Here is a 12,448-nt window from a genome sequence, read left to right on the forward strand (position 1 = left end):
TGGACTTTTCTCTCCCAGGGCATCTTTTATTTTGGGTTCTTTTATTTTTATCTTTTCCTCTGACCTGGTTGCTTCAAGGGCCACGTTACCCTTGTGTGAAACAAAGACATAGTGATGAGGTCATTATGTATATGGGGGATTTTGTACATTTGCCCACTGACAAAAATGATCAGTCTCCAGAATAACAAAAAACCCAGAAAACTGCATTTCAAAAAAGTTATAAATTTGATTTGCATTTTAGTGAGTAAAATAAGTACTTGACCCCTTTGCAAAACATGACTTGATGGCAAAACCCTTGTTGGCAATCAGATGTCAGACGTTTCTTGTAGTTGGCCTCTGGGTTTGCACACATCTCAGGAGGGATTTTTGTCCCACTCCTCTGCAGATCCTCTCCAATCATTAAGGTTTCAAGGCAGACGTTTGTTAACTTAAACCTTCGGCTCCTTCCACTTATTTTCTATGGCAGGGGGGTCTCCAAACTGCGGCCCGAGGGTCAGATGTGGCCCTTTGCTAGCCCTTATGCAGCCCTTGGGACACAACTCCTTCCATTGATATGAGGCACTATTCCTCTCACTGACACCAACGATGGGGCACTATATCTTCCACCGATACTAATGATGGAATACTATTCCTCCTACTAAAAGGGGGAATACTCCTCCTATTTTCTGCCGACGTTGAGGCCATATTTATTCTCACTGATGCTGGGCCCCGTGACATTTTTCTGCCCCTGCTGGCCACAATCTGGCCCTCCTAAAGTTTGAAGGACAATAAAGCGGTCCTTTGTTTGTAAAGTTTGGAGACCCCTGTTCATGCTGGAATAACCATCCACCACCCACATCCCCCCCCCAAAGCATTATGTTTCCACCTCCAAGTTTGACGGTGGGGATGGTGTTCTTGGGGTCATAGGCAGCATTCCTCCTCCTCCAAACAGGCTAAATCTGGGTTGCAGGAGAGCAAAAGTAAGTGCACTTCTGTGACTCAGGATTGAAGTATGACCAAAAAAAATTTTGTCCATATTTGTAACTTGGTACAGAACTCGGTGTGGGAGAGAGAAGCAGCACAAGGAGCCAATTAGTTGTTCAATGCAGTGCTGATAGGAGGCAGCAGAATTCTAAATGTATTTAATCAGTGTGCTGTTTATTTCACTGTGCAGTCACGGGTTAGGAAAGGGGAGGAGACTGGGGAAGGGCCCTTAACATTATTACCTTGCAGTAATTTATGTGGAAGGCCCTCATGCACACTAGACATTTTTACAGCTGCTCCTAAGGGCGTCAGCCATTTTTTTTTTTTTTTTTTTTTTTTTTTTTTTTTTTTTTTTTCCTTCCTCAATACGCCCCTCCATGTTGGCCTATATGTCCATGCACACACAGGCTTTTAGCAGCATTTAGCTTTTAGAGGCAGAAAAACCCCACTGCCAGTTCTTCCAGGAGCAGCAGAGTTTAGGGAGAACTAAGCGCATGGCTCTGCTAAACGCTCCTAAAAGCTAGCACTTGAGCAATAATTTTATTTCAATGGACAGAATAAAAAAAAATTGACTGTCTCCAATTAAATGAATTAACACACAAGTGCTTGATGCCTGTAAAAGTTTCCAAAAGCTTTGGACCCTTTTACAAGTGTCAGGCATTTTTTCTGCAAAAACTCTGCTGACTTCTAGGTGAGTTAAATAAATATCAAGTGTGGCAATACGTGTCACGTGCGCTGGCATAATGCTGTGAGATTCATTCTGAATAGCACCTCGGTTCACCTTGCTGAGAGCTGTGCGTTGCCTTGCACTGCCAAAAAAGGCTACATGCTTGCTTTTTGGTGCATTAGGCCGCCCATTTCAATGAATGAGCTGCCTTCGACTACTTTCACACTGCGGGGCTTTACCGGAGCTACAGCGCTAACAATGGCGCCTGTAATGCGCCTCTCCTGTGTCTCCAGTGTAAAAGCCCCAAGGCTTTCACACTGGAGCGGTGCGCTTGCAGGACGGTACAAAGTTCTGCAAGCCGCATCTTGGGAAGGGTGTATTCACCGCTCCTATAGCGCCCCTTCCTATTAAACAGTGGGGCCACCCCGCTAAACTGCTGGCATGGTGCTGCTGCGGTGGTACCTTTTTTCGATTGCTAGTGGGGGTTAAAACCGCCCGCTATCGGCCAAATAGCGCTGCTAAAACGACAGTAAAACGGTGCAAAATATAGCACCGCTTTACCACCGGCACCCACCTGCCCCAGTGTGAAAATGGCCTAAAAGAGGAACGCACAGCCTGAGCTCGTTTGGCTGGGCTTCTAAGGGTCACAGAAGTGCAAGTAGTTTTGCACTCCTGTGACTCGTTTTCAACAGAGAGCGGGCTGAAGTCCGCTCTCTACTGACGTCACCAAGATCAGTCCGGGCACCGCATCATCCCGACTTCCAAAGTCTGGATCCACCAGGGGCCTTGACTGAAGGCTGTCTAAGCATCTCAGCGAGCCACTGAGACGGCTGCTCCCTGCCCCTCCACAGCTCAGCGCTCCAATCAGCGTGGAGGCGCAGAGAGGAGAGCTGCTGACTGATAGTTCGGCTCGGGGAGGTTAGAGAACAGAGCCATTGGTGATGTTCAGTGGCTCAGTTCTCAGTGCAAAGATACTAGGGGACCAAACCCATACCCATACTTCTCCTTTTAATGCAAGTAGACACATGCCACGATAAAACACAATATTAATGGAGCCATAAGTGAAAATTGGGCTGCTGCAGGACTGTGCTGTGTGGCAGAGCTGCGTACATTTCAAGACTGGAGAAATACAAATATATCACAGTGAAACCTCTTGTGTATTTAAAATTCTCGGTTTGCTGTTGCCCTTTTTTTTTTTTTTTTTTTTTTTTTTTATGCCTAACTGAAAGTTCATATAATACCACATCAATGGCTAGGGGAGGGATGGAGCAAGTCACTTGTTCAGCTATGTGTATAATTGGCGTTTTTAGATATTCACCTCTGTGAACCTCCATGGATAGAATTACACAATCACGCATCCTAAAATAATTGAACTCTGTAATTTCAAAGCCATTGTATCTAATTTTTAGGGACTCATTAATGACAGGAATAGCACCACTGGATTGGCGCAGGGCCAATGTGGTGCCTATATTTAAAAAGGAACAAAGTCTTTACCAAGTAACTATAGACCTGTTAGTTTAACTTGTATAGTTGGGAAGTTACTGGGGAGTTTAATAAAAGACCACATAGTCGAGTTCTTGTTGGGGGGGGGAGAATTATTTTAACCACTTCAATACTGGGCACTTAAACACCTTCCTGCCCAGACAAATTTTGAGCTTTCAGCGCTGTCGCACTTTGAATGACAATTGCGCGGTCATGCTACACTGTACCCAAATGAAATTTTTATCATTTTTTCCCCCCCACAAATAGATTTTTTTTGGTGGTATTTGATTTTTTGCTAAACAAATAAAAGACCGAAAATGTTGAAAACATTTTTTTGTTTCAGTTGCAAAACTTTGTAAATAAGGTGGTGTGTGTGTGTTTTTTTTTTTTTTTTTTTTTTCTCCTGCACTGATATCTGGCACAGATTGGCACTGATAGCTGGCATGGAAAGGCAGCATTGATAGGGGGCATGCATGGGCACTGATGGGGGCATTTGTATTTTACTGATGGATACCAATCAGTGCCAAACAATGCATGCCAATCAGTGATGCCCATTGTGGGCACTGACTGGCATCCTTGGTGGTCTAGGGTGGCATACCTGGTCTTCTGGTGGCGTCCCTGGTGGTCCAGTGTGGGCATCCTCGGGGGGGGGGGGGGGGGGCTGCACTGATAATCGATCAGCACAGATCACCGGCTCTTTCTATTTCCACTGATCAGCCGTGATTGGACAGGATTGACAGGACAAGATTGTAGCTGCGGTGTGTCAGACTGACACCCTGCAACAACGATCGGCGTGATGCACGCCACCGGGGGCGTGCAGCGGCTCAATTTTGAGGACGTCATTGAACGCCCGGTCAGGATTTTGAAACCACTTTGCCGCCGTCATTTTGCTATAGGGCGAGCGGCAAGTGGTTAAGCAACAGACAGCATGTATTCCTGAAAGACAGAAGTTTTCAAACAAACCTGATTTTCTTTTTATGAGGAGTTAAGTACAACTTTAGACAGAGGGGTGGCGGTGGACGTGGTATACTTGGATTTCGCAAAAGCGTTCGATACAGTTCCCCACGCGCGACTAACATAAGGTAAAGGTTTGGAAATATCAGTTTGTAAATGGATAGAAAACTGGATAAAAGACGGAATTCAGAGAGTAGTGGTTAATGATTCTTACTCTGAATGGTCTAAGGTGATCAGTGGTGTACCCCAATGTTCACTGCTGGGACCCTTACTTTTTTAATATCTTTATAAATGATATTGGGTCTGGGATCTGGAGGAATCAATGGTGAAGGATCTGGGGGTTTTGGTAGATCCTAAGCTTAATAATGGCATGCAATGCCAAGCTGTGGTTTCCAAAGCGAGCAAAGTCCTTTCTTGTATTAAGAGAGGTATGTACTCCAGGGAGAGAGACTTCTACCCCTGTACAAATCATTAGTAAGACCTCATCATCAATATGTAGTTCAGTTTTGGGCACCAGTTCTAAAAAAGGATATCGGGGGGTGGGAACTGGAGAAAGTGCAGAGAAGGGCAACCAAACTGAAAAGAGGCATGGATGAGCTCAGCTATGAGGAAAGATTAGAGGAACTAAAATGTATTCACTCTTGATAAGAGGAGATTAAAGTGGTTGTAAACCCTTACAACACACTTTGACTGACAGGTAATCCTAGATTACGGCTTACCTGTAGGTCCAAGAAATATCTCCTAAACCTACACGGTTTAGGAGATATTTACCGAAAGACGGGCACCGTCGTCAACGGCTCCCGTGTGCTGGAGTGACGTAATCGCGGCTTCGCCGAATGACAGCGGCCGAGCGGCGAGACCCACCGAGAAGATGGATGCGCCGGACTACAGGGGACAGCGGTGACATCGCTGGCTCCTGTGTCAGGTAAGTGACACATAATGGACTACTATGCGATGCATAGTAGTCCATTATGCTTTACCTTTGCAGGGAATGAAAGAGGAAGTAAACCCATTAGGGTTTACTTCTTCTTTGAGGATATGAGCACCATGTATACATATATATAAGGGGTCCATATAGTGAACTTGGTGTTGAGTTATTCACTTTACGGTCAACACTGAGCACAAGGGGGCACTCTTTGTCTAGAGGAAAAGTGATTTTCATCTCCAAATACGGAAAGGTTTCTTCATAGTAAGAGCTGTGAAAATGTGAAATAGACTCCCTCCAGAGGTGGTTCTGGACAGCTCAGTAGATTTAAGAAAGGCCTGGATTCTTTCCTAAATGTACATAATATAACTGGGTACTAACCAGGGCTCGAGTCCTGGGGGAACACCATTCCCATTAGCCGCCTGAGCCTTTTCAGCTTACTCCGCTGTCGCCCGAGTGACTGGTTGTTAGGCTAGGGCCGCTCTGCGTCTAGCAACTGGTCACATGACGTGGGCACGCACTGGCAGGAGTCAGTGGGCAGTGCGCATACGGCCTGGGCTACGGCTGAGCAGCTCCTCCAGAGCAGTCAGCCACAGACACACGGCAGGGATCCGGACTGTCCCCTCCCTCCCCTCTACCAAGTGCCAGACAGTCCTGGCCTCCTGGGGCGAAAACCACTGCCAGTTTACTTCTCTCCTGAGAAGGGAAGAGAATACCAGGTTAGTGTGTTATTAAGTTGCAGTCTGCAGTACATGCCCTGCCAGTGCTCTGCAGTACATACTAGAGCTGCACGATTCTGGCTAAAATGAGAATCACAATTTTATTTTATTTTTTTGGTTAGAAGATAGATCACGATTCTCGTGGCGTAACATCATCTTTCACATTAAAACAAAAAAATTTTGCTAACTTTACTGTTTTTTTATTTTTTATTATTGAAGTGTATTTTTTCCCAAACAATTGCAATTGGTTTTATAACGATTAATCGCACAGCTCTAGTACATACCCTGCAATATCCTGCCAATACCCAGCCATACCCATCCTTGCTCAGCCAATATTAAATTGGGGGAGATGCGGGAACTCACAGGAACGGAGTTCCTGTACTTTTTCTACAACAGGAACTCGGTTCCCATTAGCAGCCGTGTCCTGCAAGACTTTGAAGTATGCGAACTGTGTGGCAGGTGCTACACCAGCAACTGCCGACACAGCTCGCAATAGTAAGTGCCGCACACCTGACCATTCAGGCATTGCCAGTAGGGGGCCCCATGACAGCTTCCGCTTCGATCTACCTGTCAATCACAGCTAGCTGACGGGTAGATCAGGTGCCTGCTGCTAAGAAATTGTATTTAGTCAGACCTCTTGTGATGCGCTCCTCCCCGCCAGCCCCCCCCCTGATTTTCTGTCTTCCCCCCCCCCCCCCCAATCTCCGGTGTCCCGCTGAATCCCCCCCTCCTCTATCTTCAGTGCCATATGATGAGAGAACCCAGAGGAGGAGCACAGCTACTGTGCTCACAGGACATGCAGGGAGAGAGGTGAGCTGAGGGAGGAACATCAGTTTGGCGTGGTAAGCTGAGTACGATACCTGGCAAAGTTTAATGCCAGGAGGGAAGTTTTGGTGGAAATATGTGAAGGGTTGGAATAGCAGCGAGTGTGTGTTGGAGCCCTGCAGAGTTTGCAGCCCCCCAAGCTAACATACATCTCCTAAGCAGGAACACATCACTATCTCCCCAAGCATTCTGTCCAGATAATGTGCAGTTCATTTATGATCTTTCCGTTTTAACCCTGTGTTATCCAAACTCTGTTCAATGAAAAGTGTAAACTCACCACATAAACACTCTATATACAAAATAACATTCCCCAATAAAGATCAGAACATGATGTTCACATTTGCACGGAAGCACAATTGACTGCTAATTATTCAGAGAATTACCGTATTTATGTTTATTGAGAATAGCTTTTAATGTATTAACAGTTAAGCTTCATACACACAATACGAAAATTGGGTGAAAAATGCCACTTTTGAAGCGTTTGTGCATATGAGCGTATTTTTTTTGGTGGGGGGGAGTGGATCTTGGGTGGGAGTTCCTACACTTTTCCCCCCAGGACTTGACCCCTGGTACTAACATTTTATAGGTAAAGTTGATGCAGGGAAAATCTGATTGCCTCTCTGGGATCAGGAAGGAATTTTTTCACCTGCTGTAGCAAATTGGATCCTGCTTTTCTGGGTTTTCTTCCTCTGACTTCTGTCCTGTTTCACCAATATAAGATCCTTTGCTACACCTGTTGCATTGGATGAGGTTGGTGTGTAAAACAATGGGTCTAGAGCTCCACCTGCTTGCTTGAAACCGTTAATAAGAAACTACTTTTAAACTGAAAACAATATTTTTAGAGTTTATTTTTTTTGTGAAAATAATGAAATTATTTGAAAGATAAATGTGAGTAATTCCAGGTTTCCTGCACGGGCACCATTCAGAGAACGTTTGCATTTTATCAATGTACAGTGGCTATAAAGTCTACACACCCCTGTTAAAATATCAGGTTTCTGTGATGTAAAAAAATGAGACCAACATACATTTCAGAACTTTTTCCACCTTTTTTTTAATGTGACCTATAACCTGTACAACTCAATTGAAAAACAAACTGAAATTCTTTAGGTGGGGGGGAAAGTAAAAATAACAAACTAAAATAATTTGGTTGCAGAAGTGTGCACATCCTTTTATATCTGGGCATGTAACTGTGTTCAGAATTAAGCAATCACATTCAAACTCACGTTGCATAGGAGTCGGTACACACTTGCCATCATTTAAAGTGTCTCTGATTAACCCCAAATAAAGTTCAGCTGTTCTCGTAGGTCTTTCCTGATGTTTTCTTAGTTGTATCTTAAAGCAAAATCCATGGTTCGCAGAGAGGTTCCAAAGCATCAGAAGGATCTCATTGTGAAAGGCTATCAGTCAGGAGAAGAGTACAAAAGAATTAGATATACCGTGGAACATGGTGAAGAAAATATGGCACAACATTGACATTACCGTGTCAGAACTGGACGTCCCTCCAAAATTGATTTAAAGATGAGGAGAAAACTGGTCAAGGAGGGTGCCAAGAGGCCTACAGCAGCATTAAAGGATTTGCAGGAATATCTGACAAGTACTGACTGTGTGGTACATGTGACAACAATCTCCCATATTCTTCATATGTCTGGGCTATGGTGTAAGTGGCAAGACAGAAGCCTTTTCTTGCCAAGAAAAACATCCAAGCCCGGTTAGGTTTTGCAAACACATCTGACGTCTCCCAAAAGCATGTGGGATGTTATGAACAAAAAGTTCAACCTTGGTTTCATTAGACCATATTTCCACAAGATTTGTTTGGTGCAAAAACGCACATCACCAAAAGCACACCATACCCACGGTGAAGCATGGTGGTGGCAGCATCATGCTTTTGGATCTGTTTTTTCTTCAGCTGGAACAGGGGCCTTAGCCAAGGTAGAAGGAATTATAAAAAGTTCCAAATACCAGTCAAAATTGGCACGAAACCTTCAGACTTCTGCTTGAAAGCTGAACCCGAAGAGGAACTTCATTGTTCAGCATGACAATGACCCAAAGCATACATCCAAATCAAAGTAATGGCTTCACCAGAATGAGATTAAAGTTTTGGAATGGCCCAGCCAGAGCTCAGACCTGACTCTCACTGAAAATCTGTGTGGTGATCTGAAGAGGGCTGTGCACAGGAGAGGCCCTCGCAATCTGTCAGCTTTGGAGTGTTTTTGCTAAGAGTGGGCAAATATTGCCAAGTCAAGATGTGCCATGCTGATAGAATCGTACCCAAAAAAGATTGCGTGCTGTAATAAAATAAAAAGGGGCTTCAACAAAGTATTAGTTTAAGGGTGTGCACACTTATGCAACCATATTAATGTATTTTACTTCCCTCTACCTAAAGATTTCAGTTTGTTTTTCAACAGAGTTGTAGTTTATAGGTCACATTTAAAGGTGGAAAATTTCCTGAAATGATTCATCTTTGTCTCGTAATGTTTTATTTATTTTTTCTTGCATCACAGAAACCTGACATTTTTAACAGGGGTGTGTGGACTTTTTATATCCACTGTATATAAAGGTTTCGCTCATTGTATAAGGTGCAGAGGCGGGTCGGTGACACCACAATTTCAACCTCCTCCAGTCAGAACGTTTTGCACACAGAGAGAGGGCAAAGCAGGGCAGGCACTCAGCATGGGACCTGGGAAATGGTGGAGATCACTGGAGGTAGTGGTGTCTTCCACATCGATTTCCAGCTTCTAGGGCAGTGATGGCAAATCTTGGCACTCCAGATGGTTTGGAACTACATTTCCCATGATGCTCATGCAGTGTAGGTGAGCATCATGGGAAATGTAGTTCCAAAACATCTGGGGTGCCAAGATTCACCATCACTGTTCTAGGGGGATCCCACAGGTATATGCATAGTTCCTTTGGTCCAAACTAGATGTAAAAATATATACCTTGCCTGGAATTATTTGTGGGTGCCATGAAATATAGTGCTAAAGGTTGCAGTGCTGAGCCTTTTTATTTTTTTGCAGATCTTTTAACTAACCTGTTTGTCTGCCACAAGGGAAATTGCAAACAAAAATCCTCCTAAATAAGCTTTTTTTTTTTTTTTTTTTTTTTTTTTTTTTGCTTCCATTTTTTTATCAAGTCATTTGGCTTTGGTTTCTGTACATCTGTACCATGAGAGTCTAGACATGACTCTCAAGGTACAATACATAACCTTTTAACTTCTGTAAATTAAAGTTAAATGAGCAACTGGAATTTTAAATAGGAGCCTTTTAAAGTGACTGTTAAGTTGTATAACACAATTACTTGTATCGTGTCTGTTTTAGCAAGATCTAAAGTATTGTGCTTTATATATTTTTTTTTTTTTATTATAATCCCAAATACCTTTTTTCACAGCCCTACGCTGCTCTGTGGTCACGTGACCTCCCTCTGCTCTCCTTTCCCGATCTCTGGAGTGCAGGCAAAGTAGCGGAGACTCCCCTCCTGACATCAGCCGGCCAGCAGAGGGAAGTCCCGTCACCGCAGTGCTGTGACAAAAGGTATTTGGGATTAATAAAAAAAAAAACTGTTACAATGCTTTATAGCTTGGTAAAATGGAGGATTCAAGTAATGGGGTTATGTATTGCAGTGGAATAGAGGCAGGAGAGGAGGGGAAGAGATCAGCTGTCCCTACACAGACTCAAAATGACAGGCAGAGAGGAAGGGGGGAGGCAGACTGTGTACACACAGCAGGATGACGGAGGCACGGTAACTGACCATGATATCATGGATCAGCATCCATGATTACCATGGCCAATTCACATAGGGGGGACACAGGAACAGGCAGGATCAACCAGGTATTTTACATCAAAGAAGAGGACAAATTGCTGTGCAACAGTACTGTGCTATTGATCATGCTTTAAAGGAACAGAGGCCTTTTTGCTACAACTGCTTTAAAAAGGTGCTCCTCGTCTCCTGCCATAAAAACGCTTAGTAGAGCCAGCAGAGTGACTCTGAATCTTAGAAGATTTGTTTATAGATAAATATCCTGATTTTTGAATTTTTTTTTTTTTTTTTCGTATGAAAGACTATAAAAGATTAGGTGGTTCTTTTGCTTTTACAGCTCTCAATAACTAGCTTATAACCGTGAAAATATATGCAAAGTAAGGTGGAATTTCTGTGTTGTCACTTTAAAAATGAACAAGTGTGGTAAATTTTAGATAAAGTCCTTCCCCTTTTTGTTTAAAAAAAAAAAAAAAAAATTTAGTTTTACAGCCAGTGGAAACCCTAAGGGCCTTTTCACATTTTTGGTTGGATCTGCTCAGCGGGCGATTGCTCCGTTGATCTCCGCTGAGCCGGCAGATGACAGGTCCGTCTGCAGGGGCCTGTCAAAGCGCCACCGATTCCTATGGAGAGATCGGGCGAAAACTGACAGCATGTCTGTTCATCAGATCCCATCCGATTCGCCAGACGGATGGCAAACGTTTGGGTTTACACGCCTTAATTGAATGGCAAATGGGTGTCAGCAGACACATCTCTGCTGACATCTACCTGCCTATAGGAGTTTATTTGAAGGGGCCTTCCTGAATACTCTGAATTGTCATACAGGAGGTCCCTGCGTTACGAACGGCAGGTGGCGCCGGCGGGCATGTCGGGAAAACATTGGAAAACTCCGTTCTGCACATGTGCGTCCGAATTGCCAACTAATTCAACTTAAGAACAAACAGGCAGTGTCTAACCTGTTCGTAACTCGGAGACTGGCGCCAAATGTGATATACAGTTGGATTTCTAGATTGTAGTTTGATGCCTGAAATGTTACCTTTAGAAATGTTACATGATTCTGTAAATTTTGGAAAATTGCTGCTAATATTTTGACTTCTAAAACATGTTAGTAAGAATTTGGTCTGCTGTTAATGTGGCCTTTTAACATGCTGTCAATACTGTCTGTGTGAACTTTATACACAGTAGACACACCCCAAAAAAATGGATTAGTTGTTAAGCCTAGTACACACTACAAGGGTGGTGTGGGTGTGTTTTTTTTTTTTTTTTTTTTTTTTTTTTTTTTTTGTGTTCAACTCGGCTTGCTGAACGAGGAAAAAAAACCTGATCGCTCAGGTTGGAGCCGCTGTACTAACGATCAGATTGTTGGAAGGCAACATCGATCTTCCCTGCAGTTCTATTGTGTTCTGACAGTGGGACGCCCCCCTGCCAGAATATTCCGGCTTCTAATCAGACCGGTCGGTAGATCTTCTTCTTCTCTTTTTTTTTTTTTATTTTTATTTTTATTTTTTTTGGACATGCTCCTTCGATAGAAGCCAGCCATTTATAAGGTCCACCGAACATTCGGCCTGTGTGTAATAGGCTTTAGCTGGAGATGCTAGGAGCTCAAACTTCAGTAGAAAATCTTTGGACGCTCATGTTAACCACTTGACCACTGGGCACTTAAAGCGGTTCTTCACCCTAAAGGGGAAGTTCTGCTAATCTGATCCCTCCCCCCCTCCGGTGCCACAATCGACACCTTTCAGGGGGCGAGGGGGGTGCAGTTACCTGGATAATCCAGGTATCTGCACCCACTTCCGGGCAGACGCCCCACCCCCCCTGTTGTGTTCTGGGAAACACACAGTTCCCAGGACACAGCGGGGGATCTGAAGAGACGTGCAGCGCGACTCGCGCATGCGCAGTGGGGAACCAGGCAGTGAAGCTACCATGCTTCACTTCCCGATTCCCTGACAGAGGATGGCGGCGGTGGCAGCAGCGAGACGAGCGACCGCTCGTCATCTGCCGCCGACATCGCTGGACCCTGGGATAGGTAAGTGTGATTTTTTATTAAGTCAGCAGCTGCAATATTAGTAGCTGCTGGCTTTTAATATATATATTTTTTTTTTTTTTTAGCTGCAGAACCGCTTTAAACTCCTTTCCTAACCAGACCAATTTTCAGCTTTCAGT

The 12,448-nt window shown here is 44.0% G+C and overlaps 1 protein-coding gene across 1 annotated transcript in view; it reads left to right on the top strand.

Moving 5' to 3' along the window:
• ACSL3 (acyl-CoA synthetase long chain family member 3) overlaps window positions 1-12,448 on the top strand; it is a 112,179-nt gene that overhangs the window by 24,367 nt on the left and 75,364 nt on the right. The gene's annotated exons all lie outside the window — the stretch shown is intronic.

This window comes from Lithobates pipiens, unplaced genomic scaffold, assembly GCF_037356315.1.
Source record: "Lithobates pipiens isolate NorthernLeopardFrog02 unplaced genomic scaffold, aLitPip1_a1.2 Scaffold_18, whole genome shotgun sequence".
Taxonomy (NCBI): Eukaryota; Metazoa; Chordata; class Amphibia; order Anura; family Ranidae; genus Lithobates; species Lithobates pipiens.